Source organism: Pseudorasbora parva, chromosome 6 (assembly GCF_024679245.1).
Source record: "Pseudorasbora parva isolate DD20220531a chromosome 6, ASM2467924v1, whole genome shotgun sequence".
NCBI lineage: Eukaryota > Metazoa > Chordata > Actinopteri > Cypriniformes > Gobionidae > Pseudorasbora > Pseudorasbora parva.
Genome location: NC_090177.1, coordinates 48,834,372 through 48,856,377, shown reverse-complemented (window position 1 = coordinate 48,856,377; position 22,006 = coordinate 48,834,372). Strand labels below are relative to the sequence as shown.

Here is a 22,006-nt window from a genome sequence, read left to right as displayed (position 1 = left end):
AAGTGTCTTATACCATCGGAAAATTTTCGGGTATTTGGGATTTTGTGAAAAACCTACTTTTGCACACTAGTCCTAGGTCTTTTGCCCGATCTGGCCCAAACCAGTGCAGAAAGATTCTCTGGAGTCCCTCTGTCCGTCCAGATCGGATAAAAAGTGGGAATTTCGATTCAGCTTGGCGGCGGCAGGCCGAAACCTACGGGGTGGGCGAGGCGGGGTCTGCTAGAACGGCTATAGCTCTTGGACGGAACGAGACATTTTCATCCAAGCCGGTACACCCGTGCACGGGCTCATTCTGGGGTCAGACGAGAAAGGACGCAGTGAATGGCCACCTAGTGGCGCTTTAAAATGAAAAAGCAACAACATGAGAGCGGCTATAGGCGAACATATGGCACGTGCTTTTTCACGCACGCGCACGAGACAGTCGTATCATACGACAGAAAACCTCCATCTGAACAACTTTGCCTTTGGGGCCACTGCTGTCAATCAAATCGTCCATTGAATATCAAAGTTTGTGGGAAAAATCCACATTCGGCAAACCGGTCGCAGGTTTCGACAACTTCGATGAAAACAAACGCAGTTCAGTTCTCTGAACTCTCCGGGTCACTGGCTGACACAGCAGAAAGAGACAGAAACATAACAAAACTGGTGCAACTTCACCCTTTGGGGCAGTGGGCGACGCCACAACCGTTAAGAACTGCACGCTTTTTCCCTCCACGCTATCTGCTTTTAACCAGTGTGTACAGGGGAGAGCGCGAACGCAGTCCCCCACTACCATAAATTATGCAGTCGAGATTCCCACATTTGGGGAATTCGCAGGGGTCAGCACAACCGGAGTGCAATGGCCGAGCCTCACCCTGGGTGAACCTTTTTTTAAATTTATTTATTTATTTATTTATTTACAAATAAAAAACTACATTGTTGACAAATTACTGTTTAAACTTATCCAAACTTTGTAGTGATTAATTCATCTTCAATATCATGTTAAAGGGAGAGACATTTGGTATGTTCCACATCTGTTCTATTTCATAAGCACTCAATTTCTGTGTGTTTCTTAATATATAGTCCCTAATTCATCCTAGACTTGATTTTACCACTGATTTAACCGGTATCTCATAAGTCTGGAACACACAAATATTTCTAGATTTCCATAACGGTTCTTTAAAAATGTTTATAAAATTCCACCAACGAATCCATTTTTTCAAATGTGTCTCATTTAGTTCTCCATACCAAATATCTCCCTCGCTTGGCACTCTATAGAGATTTAACAACCATGGATGAATTGAATTCCATGCCTTCTGGGCATATGAACATTCCCACAAACAGTGTCTAATTGTCTCTTCTTCACCACAGTTCATTCTAGGACACAAAGTAGTTAGAGTACAGTTCCTTTTCTTAAAAAAAACCTGAGTAGGTAAACAGTTTTGTACAACTTGCCAAGCAATATCTTTATGACAATTGAATAAAAAGTCATCGTTCACATTCCTCCAAACTTTGACACATTCTACTTCTATAAGCTTACCGACAGGGCACATTCTAAGTAAGAAAGGGGATAACTTTTCTTCTATTAGCCGTCTATTCAAATTACTGATTGAAGTATTGGACCACAACGATTTTTTAAATAAGCTTAGTACTCTTTCATACATGACTGGTCTAGTTTCTGCATGTGGGGTATTTTGTGGCTTTCTCTTATTCCATATTCTCCTTATTTCTTGGCCTACCCAAAACTTTGCAAAGAAACTACTAAGGTTGGATTCTTCTTCATTTAGACAAGCTCTAATTATAGGAAGAGAAAACATAGCATCTAATTTGGCATTAATATCAGGAACTGCTAATCCACCTTTCTCCATTTTTACATACTATCTCACGTTTCAATTTCTCTTGATTGGAACTCCATAAAAAACGAAACATCAGTTTTTTTACTGAGTTTAAAAATCGTCTTGGAGCAGGCAAAGTTGCCGCTACATATGTAAGTGGTGCTATGATCTCTGCATTGATTATTAACACTTTCCCTCTAAGTGTAAGATCTCTATTTTCCCACTGTTTTATTTTCAACTCTATTTGATGTAATTTAGAATTCCAATTCCTTTCCTCCATATCTTTACACCATACCATTCCTAAGATTTGAATGTCTTTGTCCTGATTCTTTAGTCCAAAATTTTGTTTAGGTTCTGTCCAATTAAGATATAGAGTCTCACTTTTACTTCTATTGATCTTCATACCAGTTGCTAGCATAAAAAGATTGCATACCTGTAGTGCCTTTTCTACTGAGTGGTTATTTGTCAGTAGAAGGGTAAGATCGTCCATATATAACGATAGCTTTGCTTCTTTTCCCGAGCTCCCCGGAATTACTAACCCTTTCAATTCTGATTTCTGCCTAATAGCTAAAGCTAATGGTTCTATAGCTAACACAAAAAGTAATGGCGATAGGCCACAACCCTGACTTTGATGTAGGGATCTACCTTTGACCCCACTTGTTTGATCGATCCCTATTAAACCTTCCATAATAGGCTGAAGACGAAAAAATATTGCTTTGGACAATATCTTTACGTCAGTGCCCAGCAAGGTCAAAGGGCGCCAATTTTTTAAATCAGATTTATCCCCTTTCTTAAATAAAATAGAAATGGTACCCTCTCTCAATGTCGGGGGAAGTTTACCCAAATTAAGACTTTCTTTAAACATTGACAACAATGTATCTTTCAACTCTTTCCAAAATATTATATAAAATTCTTTGGGTAAACCATCTGCTCCTGGACATTTATTACCTTTCATACTATTGAGTGCTTTTGTCAGATCGTCGATCGTGAAATCTTTTTCCATTTCAATCAATAACTCTTCTTTAATTTGACGTTTAGGAATAAAACTACCCATTAATTCATCATCTATTTCCTTTTCAGAGAAGAGATCCTGATAAAAGGAATGAATGTATAATATTAAATCTTTTGTTTCAGTAATAGATTCATTATTTTTATTTTTTTAATTCATCTCTAATTGATCTTGACCGGAGCACTTTTTTAAAGAAGTAACGAGTACATTTCTCATTAGATTCTTTATGTTGTAATCTACTTCTTATCATCAAGCTCCTATTCTGATCAGCATAGATATCTGAAATTCTTTTTTTGAGTCTCTTAATATCATCAATAACATCAAACCCAGAATGGGCCATAGTATAGAATTGTTGTAAATTCTTTTGGTGTAATTTACATAAAAGTGCTTTTTTCTTCTTGATTTTTCTACCCTTATTCATAAAGAATTTTTTTTTGTTCTAATTTTACAATGTTCCCACCATTCGCCCATTGAGTTATATAACAACTGTAAACTCTTCCATTGACACAATTTCCCTTTGTATCGACGCACAATTTCCTGATTCTCTAGTAAGCTAATATTCAGTTTCCAATACGCTATACCTTTCGTTCATATCCCTCCAAATTCTATCTCAGTGTCTACTTTTGCATGGTCAGAAAAAAAGGTTGGGTTTACTCCAGCATTCAATACTTTTATCTGCGATGAAGTAAAAAGAAAATCAATCCTGGAACAACTCCGACCATTTGACCAACTGTACCCAGGGCTGTCCGGGTGTTTGGTTCTAAAGGAATCAACTAATCCGAAGTCTTTAACTAATTTAATTAATTCTTGGGAGCTTGAGTCTAAATTAACCATAGAGGAAGAAATTCTGTCCTTCTGGGTTAAGGGACAATTGAAGTCACCTCCCACAAATTAGTAAAGGTGGTATTGCTTTCAAAATTTCTTTTCGACTCTAAATCTGTGGGGCAATATACGTTGATCACACGAAAACAATTATTGTCTAATTTAACATCTGCGTATATTAATCTCCCATTTACAACCTCTTGTGTTTTAAGGATTTTTAAAGCATTCCCTTTGAAAAGGATAGCTACCCCAGAAGATCTATTATCGTTGTCTCCAGACCACATTGACTGACCATGTCCATCTGTTTTCTAAATATTTATAGTCTGACTTAAAGGAGATATTACATTCCTGAAGTAAAATGATATCATGATCTGCATTATATAAATAAGAAAACACATTTCCCTGGATCCATAATGCCTCTAGTGTTAATAGTGGAAACTGATAAAGGGGCCATTGTGGAGAGAAGAAAGGGGGGACAGGCAGCTAACTTTAAGAAAGTTCAAGTTGTTGTTTTTTTGCCTCTTTCTCTTCTTCTTTGTATCTTGTATTTCTGTTTCATTTTTGAAGCGGTTGTTTGTTCATATGCATAGTACAAGATAAGGAATCCATTTCCTTGGAATCGAGAAAAGGGGTCGAATTAGATGACACTGATGACCAATTGGATAAATCCTCTTGATTGTAGATTTCCGATGGAACATTGGTTGATGAAGGGGGGTCCACCTCTTCTGCCATATGATCAGCTGACGAGGAAGAATCTGAAAGAAGTGGAAATGATGCAGGAAGAGTTCCCAGTCCATCGAGTAGTAAGTTTCCATTAAGAAAATGATAGCTTTAGCATAAGTTCTGCCAGGAAGACTTAATTGTTACGTCACTTCAACTTCTATCTATCCAATCACATTCTAATACTTGGGTATAAAAGATCGGTACTTACTCATGTTTGAGTTCGCAGATGCTGACGCCCCAATTCAACGCATGCTTACGCTCCACGGTGCAGAGCTGACGCTACAGTTAGTTGACGATCCTAACGTCTCGTAGCGGTCGATCGACGGCCCTACTATAAAGTAACAATGTACAATACAGTGGCGTTTAAGTCCATGTCAGCCTATCATTTTGTTCCTTGGGCTGTCGCGGCAAAAGTCGCTTGTGCGAGGAAATCTCGAGTTCAGATTCAGTCAATCACTTTAATGGAGGACTGGCATATTATCAAACATACGGCTGCGTTCTTCATCACCATCTGGCGTCATAACTACATCAAGCATTCATCGCATGGATATGGTTATGCTTTTTCGATGACGATTGGGTGTAGTATTTTTCTCTCATTTTCTTTGCAAGCGTGTTTAGAGCTGTCGCACGCGTCTGGGACGCAGCACCTGCTCGTGCAACGCGATCGGTCATTGTTTGTGGCTTGTTTGTGTCGTAACCACATAATGCCTTGAAAATATTATGCACGGGCTATCATTGACAATAGTTTTGAACAGAACCGACGGAACAGCATATTTGCCTCTATCATTCTCCCCATGAATGCATATTTTTGCATATTTGCCTCTATCATTCTCCCCATCAATGCAAGGCAATCATGGGGTTTAAAGTAACCCTTTAATCGGGGCGTCTCTTGAACTAAGCTGAATCACGGATCAGCTCAGTATTATGAGATTGCTGAAGTAAATTAACATGTTAACGTGCTCTGAGTAGTTCTTAAAAGTACAGCACCAGCATCAGTGTATTGGCTCATTAAATAATGCTATTTTGCAAGCAGCGAGTTCCCCATACAACATTACATTTACATTTAATCATTTAGCAGACGCTTTTATCCAAAGCGACTTACAAAAAAGGGGAGAGTAATAGAAGCAACGGAACAGACAAGGCCAAAAACCTGTAAGAGCTGTAAGAAATCTCAATTAATTAGCACAATACACAATTTTTTTTTTTTTTTTTTTTTTTTTTTTTTTTTTTTTAAAGACAGACATCTACAACAAAAACTCACGTCCGCACAGTGCCGAACACTGGATTTTGATAGCTAAGATAGCTACAACCCATTAGGACTAAGGCTGTTGCCCCAGCTGTTGTCGTTAATGCAGATTCAGTGGCCCAATGGGTTGGTTTTGTATTCTAGCTAAACGCGCAGCAATAGCCATCTACAACAAAAACTCACGTACGCAATATACAGAACACTGGATTCTGATAGTTATGATTACTATGTAACATACCCGCCTGAAGGCGCAAATCCGGATGAGAGACGTAGATATGATCCAGGAGTGTACGCTTTTGGTCGTTGCTGTGGTGATCAGTAAGTGCTATTCTGTATTGGTCAAGTGCAAATGGAAAAGATGTGTCTTAAGATGTTTTTTAAGAATGGCTACAGACTCGGCAGCACGAATTGAGATCGGCAGGTCATTCCACCAGGTAGGAACGGTCCAGGAAAATGTCCGTGAGAGCGATTTCATGCCTCTTTGGGATGGAACCACGAGGCGCCGCTCGTTCGCAGAACGCAAGCTTCTGGAGGGTGTGTAAGTCTGAGCAAGTGAATTTAGGTATATTGGTGCCGAGCCAGAGGTTGTTTTGTAGGCGATAACTAGTGCCTTGAATTTGATGCGAGCAGCCATTGGCAACCAGTGCAGTTTGATGAAGAGAGGCGTAACATGCGCTCTCTTCGGCTCATTAAAGACCACTCTCGCCGCTGCATTCTGGATCAGCTGCAAGGGTTTGATAGTGCATGCTGGAAGCCCAGCCAGAAGAGCATTACAATAATCCAGTCTGGAGAGAACAAGAGCTTGAACCAGGAGTTGTGCAGCCTGTTCTGATAGGAAGGGTCTAATCTTTCTAATGTTGTATAAAGCAAATCTGCAGGACCGGGCTTTTGCAGTAATGTGGTCAGTGAAGTTTAACTGGTCATCAATCACAACTCCAAGACATAATTTAAACTGATAAAATATCAAGCTTAAAGTTTGGGCCTGTCATCCAGGAGAGTTCATTCATACATGTTTTGATCAAATTTATGTGGATCCCAGTGTTGGAAACGTCTCTTCATCATTTACATGGCTTCCTTTCTAGGAAGAAGTGTTGCGAATGTGCTCCTTGAAGATGCTTCATATTGCCTTAAACATGCGCATCTATTAATTATGTATTATAAATTAGGTCATCAAATCAAACACGCATATTTGTAATTGCGTGCTTTGTCTTTTTGTTACTTCTGGTAATTTAACTCTGGCTCCGTTTTATTCACCTATATCTGGAAATGTCTGTTTTTTTTAATTATTTTTTTAGTAGTAGTAGAGTATTATTATAGTATTATCAATACTATTTTTTTTTTTTTTTAGAAACTTTATAGTGTTGCGTATCACTCTGCCCTTCTGTGCTTGGATGTAGTGCCTCAATTTAAACTCATACGCGATTCTCGCTCACTCACAGCACCAAGGTTGGCCAGGTTTGCATTCAACTATATGTGACACAGCACTAATTTTATTCTGCGCTCAATTAACTGCTTCACAATGATTGCATCCTGTATGGCAACTAAACCACAGTGCAGGAACAATATTCAAATATTTTATGAATTCGGTAAGTGAGCGGATGGTGCTCCCTTTATTAATATTAATATATTTTATTAATAATGCACTTTGCATTCCGAATAATCTAAAAAAAAAAAAAAAAACTCCAGCAGCTGTCGGTGAGAACATATAAATAACTATCAAAGACATGTTAGCTTGGGTAAAAGGAGTTTTCAGGATTCCGATATTTGTCTCAATCGCACAGTACGAACCAGGATTAGGGTATCAATGAGGATAATTGCATAATTATCTTTTTCATATGTTTTTCAGGGTCCAATAGCTAGCAGTTTATCAAGCTGTAAGCAGAAGTCACACCAATGGTTTCAACTTCTCCAAATGCCGATGCAAAGAACTGCAGTTCTCCAACTCGTATACGTATAGGACATTCTCATGGATCTGGTTGCTACAAATGCAGCTCAAATGCGCAGAATCTGCTTCCTCTATCAAGGTGCTGTGTGCATGGCACTATATGTATTCTAGTACAAGCAAGTTCTGACTCAAAATAGCTCAACACTTCAACTTCAAGCCATAATTTCATGCAATCACAGGTGGTGGTATGCTCTTTGTCTTTACTAATGCTCATTGTTCCTGTTTTCATTAGTATCTATAGCTCTCATGAACTTGTCCATGGCCTAATGTGGACTATTGTGCGCCATCTCTATTTTTGCCTTTTCCACCATGAGACCTACTGCTGTTAGCTGTGGGGCTTTGTTTTCGTTAAAGGAAATATCTCTAAGCACAGTATCCCTAATCATTCTGCACTTTTCCTACTCTCCAACGGGTCCCCATATCAAGAAGGCGATTTAAAATTTACCTTATGAAAGACCTACAGTACTGCTGACCAGCTCATCTGTATAACGGACACTCTTCAGGATTATGTTCAGCCACAGCAACTACTAAACAAGTTTTTATGATGGTCAAGATGATCATCTTCAGGACTCTAATCCTATAGTATGCCCAATCTACAGGTAATACTAAGAATTCTCATTTGTCTTAAGAGTCAAGTAAGCTACACTTCAATGAACTCCTTTAATCTTATATGGTATGTATCCTACCTTCAGTTCCGTGATTAATTATCTAAATGTTCGGCTAAGTCTTATATTTATTTTTCACAACGGCGCTCCTCTCTCTGGTCTAGAAGACCCTGCGGCCTTGTCTCCGTGGTCTAACAGGCCGTGTGGCCCTGCGGCCTTGTCTCTGTGGTCTAGCAGACCGTGTGGCCCTGCGGCCTTGTCTCCTTGTGGCCCTGCGGCCTTGTCTCCGTGTGTCCCTGCGGCCTTCTCTCTGTGGCCTAACAGGCCGTGTGTCCCTGCGGCCTTGTCTCTGTGGTCTAGCAGACCGTGTGGCCCTGCGGCCTTGTCTCTGTGGTCTAACAGGCCGTGTGGCCCTGCGGCCTTGTCTCTGTGGTCTAGCAGACCGTGTGGCCCTGCGGCCTTGTCTCTGTGGTCTAACAGGCCGTGTGGCCCTGCGGCCTTGTCTCCGTGGTCTAACAGGCCGTGTGGCCCTGCGGCCTTGTCTCCGTGTGGCCCTGCGGCCTTGTCTCTGTGTTCTAGCAGACCGTTTGGCCCTGCGGCCTTGTCTCCTTGTGGCCCTGCGGCCTTGTCTCCGTGTGGCCCTGCGGCCTTGTCTCTGTGGTCTAGCAGACCGTGTGGCCCTGCGGCCTTGTCTCTGTGGTCTAACAGGCCGTGTGGCCCTGCGGCCTTGTCTCCGTGGTCTAACAGGCCGTGTGGCCCTGCGGCCTTGTCTCCGTGTGGCCCTGCGGCCTTGTCTCCGTGTGGCCCTGCGGCCTTGTCTCTGTGGTCTAGCAGACCGTGTGGCCCTGCGGCCTTGTCTCCTTGTGGCCCTGCGGCCTTGTCTCCGTGTGGCCCTGCGGCCTTCTCTCTGTGGCCTAACAGGCCGTGTGGCCCGGCGGCCTTGTCTCTGTGGTCTAGCAGACCGTGTGGCCCTGCGGCCTTGTCTCTGTGGTCTAGCAGACCGTGTGGCCCTGCGGCCTTGTCTCCTTGTGGCCCTGTGGCCTTGTCTCCGTGTGGCCCTGCGGCCTTCTCTCTGTGGCCTAGCAGACCGTGTGGCCCTGCGGCCTTGTCTCTGTGGTCTAACAGGCCGTGTGGCCCTGCGGCCTTGTCTCTGTGGTCTAGCAGACCGTGTGGCCCTGCGGCCTTGTCTCTGTGGTCTAACAGTCCGTGTGGCCCTGCGGCCTTGTCTCCGTGGTCTAACAGGCCGTGTGGCCCTGCGGCCTTGTCTCCGTGTGGCCCTGCGGCCTTGTCTCTGTGGTCTAGCAGACCGTGTGGCCCTGCAGCCTTGTCTCCGTGTGGCCCTGCGGCCTTCTCTCTGTGGCCTAACAGGCCGTGTGGCCCTGCGGCCTTGTCTCTGTGGTCTAGCAGACCGTGTGGCCCTGCGGCCTTGTCTCTGTGGTCTAGCAGACCGTGCGGCCCTGCGGCCTTGTCTCTGTGGTCTAACATCCCTCTCGCCAGGAATCAAAGGGGGAGAATCTCTCAAATTGATATTTTCACCCTGATCTGTTATGGTGTTGATGTTGGTAACTGAAGGGCGCTGGTTACTAAAGAGATTTTCCTCTATTTCAGTTACTTCAGGTTGATAAGACTCCTTTTCCCAAGCTATCTGAGGTTTTTGTTGAGCTTTATTTGCATATGCAGATGGACAATCATGAAATCTATGATTATCTGCACCACACAGATTACATTTCATTGGTACCGGGCAATTTTTTGGTAGATGGCCATGTTTTTTGCAGTTTTTACAGTTTTTAGAGAACCACATTTCCTACATTCCTTGGGTTGGCCGTTGTAAAAAAACAAGGCCTCTAATGGTGCCCAATTGGATAATTGACGGCAGGTGGAGAAGCTCTCCTTTCTCATTGGTTCTCAAGCGAACATGGAATTTGGATGCTCCCATCTTAATTCCATCTTCATCTTTAATTTGAAAGGCTTTTGTAACTGAGCAGTGCATTGAGAGCCATGTAGATATATCCTCAATTTTAATCCTCTCTGAATACATCATCACAGTCACAATTCTCAGTTCTCTCTCAGCCAAAGGGATCAATTAAATCTTTTGAAAGCAAGCAGCTTCACTCTTTTTAATTTGAAATCTTTCCAAGCATTGTTCGTATAGCAGTAGAGTAGCACAAATAACTTCAAACTTTTCCTACCCGGTAAGGCGAAAATGAAGTCCAGTTGGGATGGGTTGAAACCCAATTCTGTTTGCAATATCCTTCTACTGAAGGTCAACCGATCCATTTCCAGTTCTTCCAACAGCACAAATCTTGCTGCATTCCGTCATGGTGCTTGCGCCGCCATCGTCTCTCTCCAGTCCCCAAGGAACGAAGATGAAAATTCAGACAAGGGATCTGAACCAAGGGATCATTACTTCTGGAAGCAGGATAAATGAGGATTGAAGAAAACTCAACGTGCACCCTGGGTGAACCACCTTCCTGATCATGGTGTCTCCCCTGCCAGGTAAGTATGAGTTGCCTGGCCTCCAGGCAGAGGCGCCCTATCCCCCTTCGCCATCCTCAAACACGGTGACCTTCCCCTCCCCCAAGAAAAGGAAGGGCGAGGCAACTTCCATTATTTGACTGCTACGTGCGTGACCTTGATTTGAATCAGGTGTCCCTAATCCATCCAACACAAACACCTGATTCGACTCATCAGCTCGTTGGTAAAGACTCTCAAATAAAGCCTAGTTTACACTGCCCGATTTTTGCCCCGATTTTGAGTCGCCGACAGGTTTTGTGAAATCGCCGACAAATGCCCGTGATCACAGGCAAATCGGTGCTCGTGCACGCGAGTGACAATCACGCAGTGTGAATAATCAAAGACGCGATCAGAGAGAATCGCCGACGAGTCGCCGACGCCGGTGAGATATTTGGCATGCTAAATATCTGGACCTGTCGGCGATTCAAACTCCTGCTGTGACTAAAAATTACACCGACAGCCAATGAGAGAGTGAGATACAGGGCAGCAGGAGGTTCAGGGAGGAGTTATAGAGCAGAATTTCAGTATTTTAATAGATATATTTACAATTCTATCAAACAGAAACAAAGGCCAAACATTTGCACATCCAGCCACAGCAGCAGCACATTACAAAATTGTGTATTTACCTCAAACTGTCTTTGCAGAACACAATCCTGGCTCCCTCTGTCTCTCCAACAATTTCCTCCGGCATAATCTTTTTTCTTTTTCTCCAAAAATCAGCGCACATACAATTTGAAGCAAACTTTGTGCAGTTTATCATTTTTAATAACAATTCCAAATCTCGCGCGAGAACTCCGGTCTGACGCATGTGTGATCTTGCGTTGTTTACTTGTCACATCTGTAACAACAACGACTAATGAGTTTAATGTCTCGGGGAATAATTAACTCAAAAGGGATTTAATATTCAATATTCATGAATTTATGAATATGATTTGCCGGTTGTTCATTACGTATTAAAATTTTCCGATAGGGAAAATTGTTTAATTAAATACAAGTAACCCTTTATGAAATTGCTTGAAATTATCCTACTAAGTTTGTCCTGCAAATTAGTTATAGACTTTTCAAATCAATTCTCAATAATGGATTACTGCTTTACGAGCGCATAAGAAACATTAACTTTACTGATCAGGATAAGTTCAATATTTCAAATGGTCATACAGTTTACTTTACTAACATAGTAGCATAAGCAGTTAGGTAACGTTTAGATCGCAAGTTTCATTGACTTCGTGTATGTGGCAGAATAACAGATTCAACTCATTAAATGTCTTTTGAAGGTTTAATAAACACAGACTAAAAATAACACTACAATTCACACAGAAAGTACATACTAAATATGCATCAAGAGAGTAGAAATATAGATATTAACGAAAGAATACATAAAAGAGAATACTGAATAGACTGAAGTTAGAGAGAGATAAAAGAGAGAGAGAGAGACAAAGAGAGTGAGAGAGAGAGAGAGACAAAGAGAGTGGGGGAGGGTGAGAACCACTGCATTTAAATGCAGTCCATTTAGAACCAGCTTTCCTTCAATTCACCAGATACGACCTTCACGGAGTTAATTTATCCCAACGGGAGAATAACACACCCTCTTTACAGCAGTAAGAAATAGAATACTTGCATTCTTTTTGGTTTCGTTTTGGCTTCTCGCTTGTGTGCATGTGTGTCTGCGTGTCCGGCGGTCCGGCGGTCCTTTCCGAGGTTGGGAGGGAAGCGGCTGTTTGCTTTAGCGATGCTTCGTGTTCTTGAAGATCGGATTGTAGAAGAGAAGATTTTTGGAAGAGATGAGGCCTGCTTGGAGGGCCTGCATTGGTGGCCTGGCTTGAGTGCCAGCCCCCCCCCCCCGTGGGTGTTGGCTCCCACAGGAGAGAGTTGAAGAAGTGAACAGAGCGGAGTAAGAGAACAAGAAGAGGGAGGAGGAGAGCATCCGAGGTCCTCCTTTTATGGTCTGGCCGTAGTCCCACCCTCCAGGGTTAGACTTAACCAATGAGATTGTTGGGATTTCCCGGCGGGAAATTCCTCAGCAGAATTTATAGCTCTTTGTTTGAAGGTTCGACTCAGTGGGTCTCTGAGTCTTCATACTATAATTAATGCAACAAACACACACTGCATTTTCTGAATAAGTGATATACATGGAAGTGTAAGTCGTGAAGTGAGCATTAATTTGATAGGAGACATGACATATATGAGGTTATCGGAACTAGTACTTTGTTAAGACCACGACAAAAAGATGCAAAATACCATACAGAATAAACATTTTACAAGACAGTTATGTGTTTACATATAATGTCCTGGGGTGCATGTTCATTTATAGATGGTTTGTCTATAATTTGAGGAAAAAGCTCTGTGTCTCTGTGTCAAAAGCTCTGTGGCCACATTCTTTCCGGCCATAAAACACCTTATCAGATGGTTTCCAGGGTGACTGAAGAATCCTTCTCTGTTGTGTTGGGGGAAGGTCTGTCCATCAGCACACTTTCAAAACATATTTGTTAAATGTAACTGGCGATTGTGTGTTTGATTCGCCTGAGTCGCTACACATCGCAAGTGTAATTGGGAAACGTAGTTTGGTCACCGGAGAGAGAGAGTTGTCGGCGATTCTTCCTCTTATTCAGTCATGCAGTGTGAACTCCTCTGTCGTCAAACCATCGGTCAGTGTGAACACAGCAGTGACTGAATGATACCCCAGATAGTCATGCAGTGTGAAAAGAGCAGTGACCCGACGAGTTTGAAAATCGTGCAGTCTGAACTAGGCCTAAGAGGGACATCAAAAACGTGCTGTGATGGGTCAGCCGGCCGGCGACCGATGCTTTTGTTCTTCTTTTTTTCCTATGCTCATATGACCGCAGCTTGCTGCTTTCTCTATAGCACAGTCATTGTTGCGTCATGTCATCGTCATTTTGTATGTGCTTCCTGCGTATTTCTGTATTCTCTGACAAAATTCCAGTGGTGTTGTTGGTTCTTCTATTAGTCACAACAATTCGCAGTCCCCAAAAAGGGGAAGCACACCGTTCCTGGAGGCACTGCAATACCAGGTCGATGCGTGAAGTGGACGGAGCAAGCCCCGGTTCCGGCTCCATGTGCCAAAAATCAATTTAATATGCAGTCCCCGGATAGGGGACGTATCAGATATTAAACTGATAAGAACAGATTTTTCTTTTGAAAAGTTTTATTGTCACCATTTACAATCATATTTCACAAACACACTTTCCTTTCAACACATTTAAAACAAGCAGAACATTTAATACACATGGTTTAAAATGAAGAATTCAGTGTTTAAAATAATAAAACTAAAACCATTGTGCAAGTCTTGTTTAATAGTCCATGAGTGTGTTGTGTTTCTTAAAAGGGGTGTGGTGTTTGCATGTAAAAATCAGTAAATAAATAAAATAAAAATGATAAAATCCATTGTGCAAGACTGGGGGTGAGTCCTTGTCAAGATTGCATTCCCCCCCTAGTCTCCAGGAAGAACACTTGGCCTGCCATTTCTGGAGCTCAGCGGAGATCCCCTCTCCTCCGGCCCGCTGTTCCCGTAGCCAGAGTGGTGAGGGTGCATCTACGTGTGGTCAAGGTCGGTGGTGGCCGGGACCTTCTCGTGCAGCCTCGGCCCCCCCGTCCGAATGACGACGTGCGGCCCACCCTGCTGCGTTGATCTTATTCTTTGCTCGCATGCATGGAGGGGGACCGTCACGCGTTTCCCCACCAGCAGGTTTCTGGTGACCCAGATGGCATCCTTGATTACGTTGAGGGTGAGCCAGAGCGATGCAAATTCATGCAATGTTTGGGCTTTTAGGCCCTGAACCACCCCTAGGATGGCGAGCTTATAATCCACCTGTGCCCCACCCGGTGGCAGGCACGGGAAAAACAGGGGGCCGGCCCTGGCCCACAGGTCCCGCGCAGCACCGCACTCCCAGAGCAGATGGTAGACGGTCTCCGGGGATTTGCACCCGGACCGTAGGCAGATGGGATTTTTGGCCATCCCTCTGGAGTGCATAACCGCCCTGACCGGGAGGATCTCATGAGCCACCATCCATGTCAAGTCCTTGTGTCCATTCTGGAGAGCGGGGTGAGCAGCATTCTTCCAGACCAATTTTGCCTCACTTAGAGTGAGGTTTGGAATTGGACTCACTGGTTCCCGGTCCTGCACAAAGGAGACAAGAGACTTGTGGTTGGTTAAAAGGGTGACGTCTTGTTGTTCTAAAAAATGTTTCTTTAAAAACTTTTTTATAAAACTGTACTCTGTGGGTAGATTAAAAGATACAGGACTTCTCAAATCAATTGGTAAAATCTTCAGTGCTCTTAGGTAAGACCCCATCCAAAACCGTGCCATGGCTGCCGCCTTATTTTTTTGGATGGGGTCGTGGCATATCTTAAACATGCAGTATGCAACTTTTGGCCACTAGGGGTCACTCATTCAAAATAATAACAACAGACGTACTTTGATGACGTCGGGAAAGTGCGTGGGCTCATGGGAGTTGTTGTCATTGTCTCTGTCAACCAGCGAATCTGGCATCTCCAGCCGAAAACATGTTCACTGACAAGGTAATTGTTATATTACATCTCTATTATTGTTAAGTTTAGTTACGGATTTTCACTTTATGTAATGTCAATCTAATGAAATAGCAGCGAGCTACCGTTACGTAACAAACTTATCAGTAACGTTAGCTAATGTGTGAGACAGAATGTTGTGCGGGCGGTCGCTATGTCAACATACCTATAAGTTGGTAGGCTATGTTGACATATTAACCGCACATCATAATTTAAGTTACTCAAATTATAGATATGTTGACATGGCATCCGCGATTGTCGAACATTCTGTATATCAACTGTTCAATAAGGAAATAAATTTCAATTTAGTTTATCGTTACCAACATAAAACATAGTAAATGAGAGAACCAGCACCAGCAATACGTTGTTTATTGGAACGCGCTGTGTCGCTCCCCACGCTCATCAATCATTCTAATAAACATTTATTTTGGAACCCAGAGATATATGAATAAGTAGATCATTATTAAATCAATATTATATGTAGCTAGTATTAACATATGATAAAAGTGATGGTCACCTTATATTAATTGACCAAGATAGTGGCATATTACCTTATGAAGCTACTTTCTCCAGCTACATATAAAACCAATAATAGCTAGTCCCTCTTCCGTTTTACACATGACATCATCGTGTCACCAAATATACGGATAGAAATATACTTTTGAATCAGTTTTTAAAAAAATAGCTGTTTCAGTCTCCAAAAACAGAGAATCCGCCTGTTTGAAACGCCGATACAATACAAAATATATACGTATTCAGCTAAACGCGTCTCAATGTGGTCAAGATCGCTATGCAAATGCAATATGCAAACATACAGCATGTTATGATTATATGGATTATGTTAGCTGAATGGTTACTTAAATGACCTGTTTATTAAAACGCAAGCGAGATCAGCATCTCTCTGCAGTCCGAGTTTGTCACGAAGATTTCGCCATCTTTCAAAGGCTTCTCCAAGGTTTACACGTCTCTTGCTTCTTCTACTGTCCCAAAATCTTCTCGGGGTTTTGCGATTATTTGCGATAAAATTTTCCGATTCAATTAAATACAAGTAACCCTTTACGGAATTGCTTGAAATTATCCTACTAAGTTTGTCCTGCAAATTAGTTATAGACTTTCAAATCAATTCTCAATAAGGGATTACTGCTTTACGAGCACATAAGAAACATTAACTTTACTGATCAGGACAAAATCAATATTTCAAGTGGTCGTACAGTTTACTTTACTAAAATAGTAGCATAAGCAGTTAGGTAACGTTAGATCGTAAGTTTCATTGACTTCGTGTATGTGGCAGAATAACAGATTCAACTCATTAAATGTCTTTTGGAGGTTTAATAAACACAGACTAAAAATAACACTACGATTCACACAGAAAGTACACACTAAATATGCATCAAGAGAGTAGAAATATAGATAGTAAACGAAAGAATATGGTACATAAACGAAGATAATGAATAGACTGAACTTAGAGAGATAAAGAGAGAGAGAGAGAGAGAGAGAGAGAGAGAGAGACAAAGAGAGTGGGGGGGAACAGCTTTCCTTCAGTTCATCAAATACAACCTTCACGGAGTTAACTTGTCCCAACGGGAGAATAACACACCCTCTTTACAGCAGTTTGAATTTGGAAATAAGAATACTTGCTTTAGTATTGGCTTCTCGCGTGTGTTCCGAGTTCAAATGTCCTGCGTGTCCGGCAGTTCTTTCCGAGGTCGGGGGGAGCGGCTGGTTGCTCTAGAGATGCTCTGTGTTCTCCCTGAAGAAATGCCCTCGGGGCTAGGAATTTGATGAATCAGTAGGGAAGCAAGGAGAACCAGGGAAGAGGGGAAGAGAGGAAGAGAGCATTGGGGCCTGCTGGCCCATTTGTCGTGTGTGGGCCTGCTTGGAGGGCCTACATTGGTGGCCTGGCTCAAAGGCCAGCCACCGTGGGTGTGTTCCGCCAGAGAGAGAAGAGAAGAGTGCAGGAGAGAGGGAGGGCATCCGAGCACCTCCCTTTTAAGGGTCTGGGAGTAGTCCCACCCTCCGGGGTTAGACTTAACCAATGAGATTGTTGGGATTTCCAGGCGGGAAATTCCTCAGAAGATTTTATGGCTCTTTGTTTCAAAGCTTGAATCAGTGGGTCTCTGACCATTCATATTCTAATTAATGGAACAAACACACACTGCATTTTCTGAATAAGTGACATACATGGAAGTGTAAGTCGTGAAGTGAGCATTAACTTGATAGGAGACATGACATATATGAGGTTACCCGAACTAGTAAGTTGTTAAGACAAAGACAAAAAGATGCAAAATACCATACAGAAGAAACATTTTACAAGACAGTTATGTGTTTACATACAATGTCCTGGGGTGCATGTTCATTTATAGATGGTTGTCTATAATTTGAGGCAAAAACGTGTGTTTTACAAGCTTCGTGTCTTAAACTCTTTGTGTCTAAGACACTTTTCTGTGGCCAAATTCTTTTGGGCCATAAAACGTCTTATCAGATGGTTTCCAGGGTAACGGAGAATCTTTCTCTGTTGTGTTGGGGGAAGGTCTGTTACTGAGCACAAAGCATTCAAAACATATTTGTGAAATGTAACTGGCGATTGTGTGTTTGATTCGCCTGAGTCGCTACATCTGGTAATAATTACTTTACCCCCACGTCCCCATGTTAAACTAATCCAGTCCGAATAGGGCTTAAGCCCTCGTACAGCAGTCCCACCCAAGCTATAAACCTTTTCGGAAAACCCATTTTTTGCAGTACCTGAAACAGGTACTGGTGTGAGACTCGGTCAAAAGCTTTCTCAAAATCTAAATTTAGGACTACTAGCCGGATGTTTCTGTCTCTCGCAAAACAGATGGCATCTCTAATCAGAACCAGGCTGTCTGTTATCCTTCTTCCGGGCACAGCACAAGCTTGATCCGGGTGGATTACGTCCTCTAAAACTGTCGACATACGTGTGGCTAAAATCTTACTAAAAAGTTTACAATTAAAATTTAAAAGAGTGATTGGTCTCCAGTTTTTGAAGTCAGTCCGGTCTCCTGTTTTGTAAAGTAAAGAAACTATCCCTGTTCTAAAACTGTCTGGAAGTTTGTCAACCGCCTCAAAGTCTTTAAAAACAGTCAATAGTTCGTGAGCTAAAATATCCCAAAAGGTTAGATAAAATTCCAGGGGGAGTCCATCTACTCCTGGGGACTTCCCTCTTTTAAAACTTTTGAGGGATTTGTGCATTTCTAAAATGGTAAAATCTTGGGTTAAAAGCTCATTTTCACTGTTGACTTTACTGACTATAAATTCTAAAACTTCCTTTACAGTTTCACTGTTTACATATTTTGTTCTATATAATTCTCTGTAAAAATCTTCAATACCTTTTAAAATTTCCTTTGTCGTTTTTGCTTCCCTCTCTTCTACCTTTACATTGACTATAGTCCTTCTTTGTGTCATTATCTTTTTTTTTAAAGTACCTAATACATTTTTCACCTTCTTCTATTTCTCTTTCTTTACTTCTTAAAATGACCCCTTTGCTCTGAAGACTGGATAAAATTAAAAAAAAATCTTTTTTAACCTCTTGTATTTTATCATTAAAATCAAAACCATTGTTAAAAAGGGTAAAATATCTCTGTAATCTTTTTTGCAGCCCCATCATGTGTCTCTTTTCCTTATCTTTCTTATCTTTACCTACCTTTTATCTTTACCTTGTCTCGTCCGGTCTTTTACCATCTCCCACCAATGTGCATGCGTCTCATAAAAGGGTCTGCCATTGGCTGAACTGCTCCCTATATTCCTTTACTACGTCCTCATCTTCTAAGAGGGAGCAGTTCAGCTTCCACAGCCCTCCCCCTACCGTCACACCCGTGGGTAGTGAAAGGGTGCAGGATAGCATTAGGTGGTCAGAAAAGAAGAGGGGAGTCAATGTAGCATCGGTTGGCGGGCAGTCTCTTGTAAAAATATAGTCGATTCGAGAGGCTTTGGCGCCATCACTACTGAACCAAGTGTAGCCCTCCTCTCTTTGATGCATGTTTTTAAAACAGTCGACTAAATTAAAATCTCTAACTAAACCCTGTAATAAAACCGATGTCTTATCAATTTTAAAATCTTTTCCTACCCTCTTTCTGTCTTTTTTGGATAACACACAATTAAAATCCCCTGCCACCACTACCGGAACTCTTCCTAACATGTGGGGCTGCAAGTCTTCTAAAAGCTCATAACTATCATTTTTCCCCTTAAAACCATACACATTAAGAACATTAAAATCTCTACCTAAAAAATTAAGATTTGCTTAAAGCGCTCGCCCTTCCTTCAGCACCGTGCTGCCCTTCACCAAGATATTTGGGTTTTTAATTAAAATGGCAACACCGTCGTTCTTATTAAGGTTTGAGCCGCTCCATATGGAGGAACCAGCGGGCCATAGCTCCTCCATTTTTTTATACTTGTTTACAAAGGGTAGAGCACACTCCAGAACCTTGATATTATTTTTCTCCAGGAAACACACCTGCGCAATGAAGTTCACATTAGATTAAGAAAACCCTGGATAGGCCAGGTGTTTCATTCTAATTTTAACAGCAGAGCCAGAGGTGCCGCTATTGTTATGCATAAACGAGTTAATTTCTCTCCTTCTCAGATTATTGCGGATCCTGAAGGACGTTATATTATAGTGGTTGGCAATCTTTTTCACATTTCAGTTGTGTTTGTAAACATTTATGCTCCAAACTGGGATAATCCCACTTTTTTTACTTCCATTTTTTCCTCTATTCCAAACTTAAACTCTCATTATCTTATACTGGGAGGCGATTTCAATTGTGTTATGGACCCAAGGTATGATCGGTCAAATCCTAAATCTTTTGACCAAACAGCTATGGCCAAGGCAGTGTCAGCATTCATGGATCAGATTGGTTGTGTTGATCCATGGCCCCATCTAAATCCATCAAAAAAAGAATTCTCTTTTTTTTTCTAGTGTTCACCAATCTTGCTCTCGGATTGATTATTTTTTCTTGGATAAAGCACTCTTGCCATTAGTTAGTTCTTGTGAATATTCAGCTATAGTTATTTCTGATCATGCCCCGCATTCTCTCAACTTGAATTTTGCCCATATTAAAGGGAGGACAATCCAGTGGAGATTCGATTCAGGATTACTATCAGATGAACAATTCTGCGAATATATCAGTAATAATATTGATGTATTTTGCGAGACTAATAAGTCCGTTTCTCCCTCTTTATTATGGGAAACATTCAAAGTAGTAATTCGAGGTCATATTATTTCATACACAGGTTACAAGTACAAGCAAAGAAAACTAAAATTACAAGACCTGGTTAATTCCATTATTGAAATTGATAGGCAGCTTCTTAATAATCCTACTCCTGAGCTGCATGCTAAGAAGGTGGAGTTAACAATTGGCACCTTTATTGTTAGACATGTATAACAATTCCTTAATTAATGGCTCTCTTCCCTTAACACTCACTCAGGCTTCTAATTCGCTCTTACTTAAGCGTGATAAGAATCCAGATGAATGTGGTAGCTGGAGGCCCATAAATTTGTTAAATTCAGATGTTAAATTATTAGCTAAGGTGCTGGCTAGCCGCCTGGATCCCTGTCTTCCTAAAATAGTTTCTGAAGACCAGACCGGTTTCATCAGGGGCCGACAATTATCTTCAAATATTCGTAGACTTTTGGATATAATTTTTTCTCCATCATCCACCTCTACATCCAGTGAAATTATTATTTCATTGGATGCGGAAAAAGCTTTTGACCGGGTCGAGTGGAAGTATTTGTTTGCTATATTAGATAGATTTGGTTTTGGCCCTTTTTTTACATCATGGATACGTCTTTTGTACACTGCACCTGTAGCCAGCGTGAGAACTAACTTTTTGTGTTCGCAATATTTTCCCCTCACAAGAGGTACCCGCCAAGGTTGTCCCCTTTCTCCTCTATTATTTGCTTTAGCGATAGAACCGCTTTCCATAGCTTTGAAAAATGCATTGCTTTTTTCAGGTATCACTAGGGGAGGGATAGCACATTGTGTTTCGCTCTATGCGGATGACCTTCTCCTTTATGTGTCAAACCCGATCGGTTCAGTTTCTGATTTGCTACATATTCTTAACACATTTGGATCCTTTTTGGGTTACAAACTTAACATAAATAAAAGTGAATGTTTCCCAGTAAATAATTTGGCTAAACAAATTCTAGCTGGGGTGATCCCATTTCAGTTATCCTCTACAAAGTTCCGTTACCTGGGAGTATATATTTCACATTCACCAGTTTTATTATATCAGTACAATTTCTCTAATGGGTCCTGCACATTGTGCGATTTTTCAAAATCCTTTGCGAATGTCCCTTGTCAGACTGTACGAACATGATCGCCATGTCACACTGTAAGATCTCAGTTGACATTAATGTCAGACTGCACGATAGTGAAGGCGCGCTAAAAACGGACGCGCGGAAGAAAACTCACCCGGAGTTTTATATCATCAATGAATGACGCGTTCAGTGACAGTGAGCTGAATTACACGCGGGACTGAAATGCTGGCTACAAAGAAATCTCTAGTACTCGTTTTGGTCATAGTTTTTGTCTTGAAAAACGGAGATATTTGACTGTCGTCGTAGGAGAAGTCACACTGCAGGATTGTGTGCCAAATCTTCTGACACTGCCAGAATTTCGTCTGAGGTAAAATTTGATCGCAGCGCTCATTAATCGGCTGCCGGTGAACATGTCAAACTAACGACCAAAGACGTCAGATTTTAGCCTAGGATCAGAGGAATCTTTTAGGATTTGCTAAATTTGTCCCAGACGGCCAAATCGTGGCCAAAAT

The 22,006-nt window shown here is 41.7% G+C and overlaps 2 pseudogenes; both read right to left on the bottom strand.

Moving 5' to 3' along the window:
- Window positions 1-740: 740 nt before the first annotated feature.
- On the bottom strand, window positions 741-878 carry LOC137079757 (U1 spliceosomal RNA; annotated as a pseudogene).
- A 12,792-nt stretch (window positions 879-13,670) lies between these two features.
- LOC137080083 (U2 spliceosomal RNA) lies at window positions 13,671-13,843 on the bottom strand (annotated as a pseudogene).
- Window positions 13,844-22,006: the final 8,163 nt, after the last annotated feature.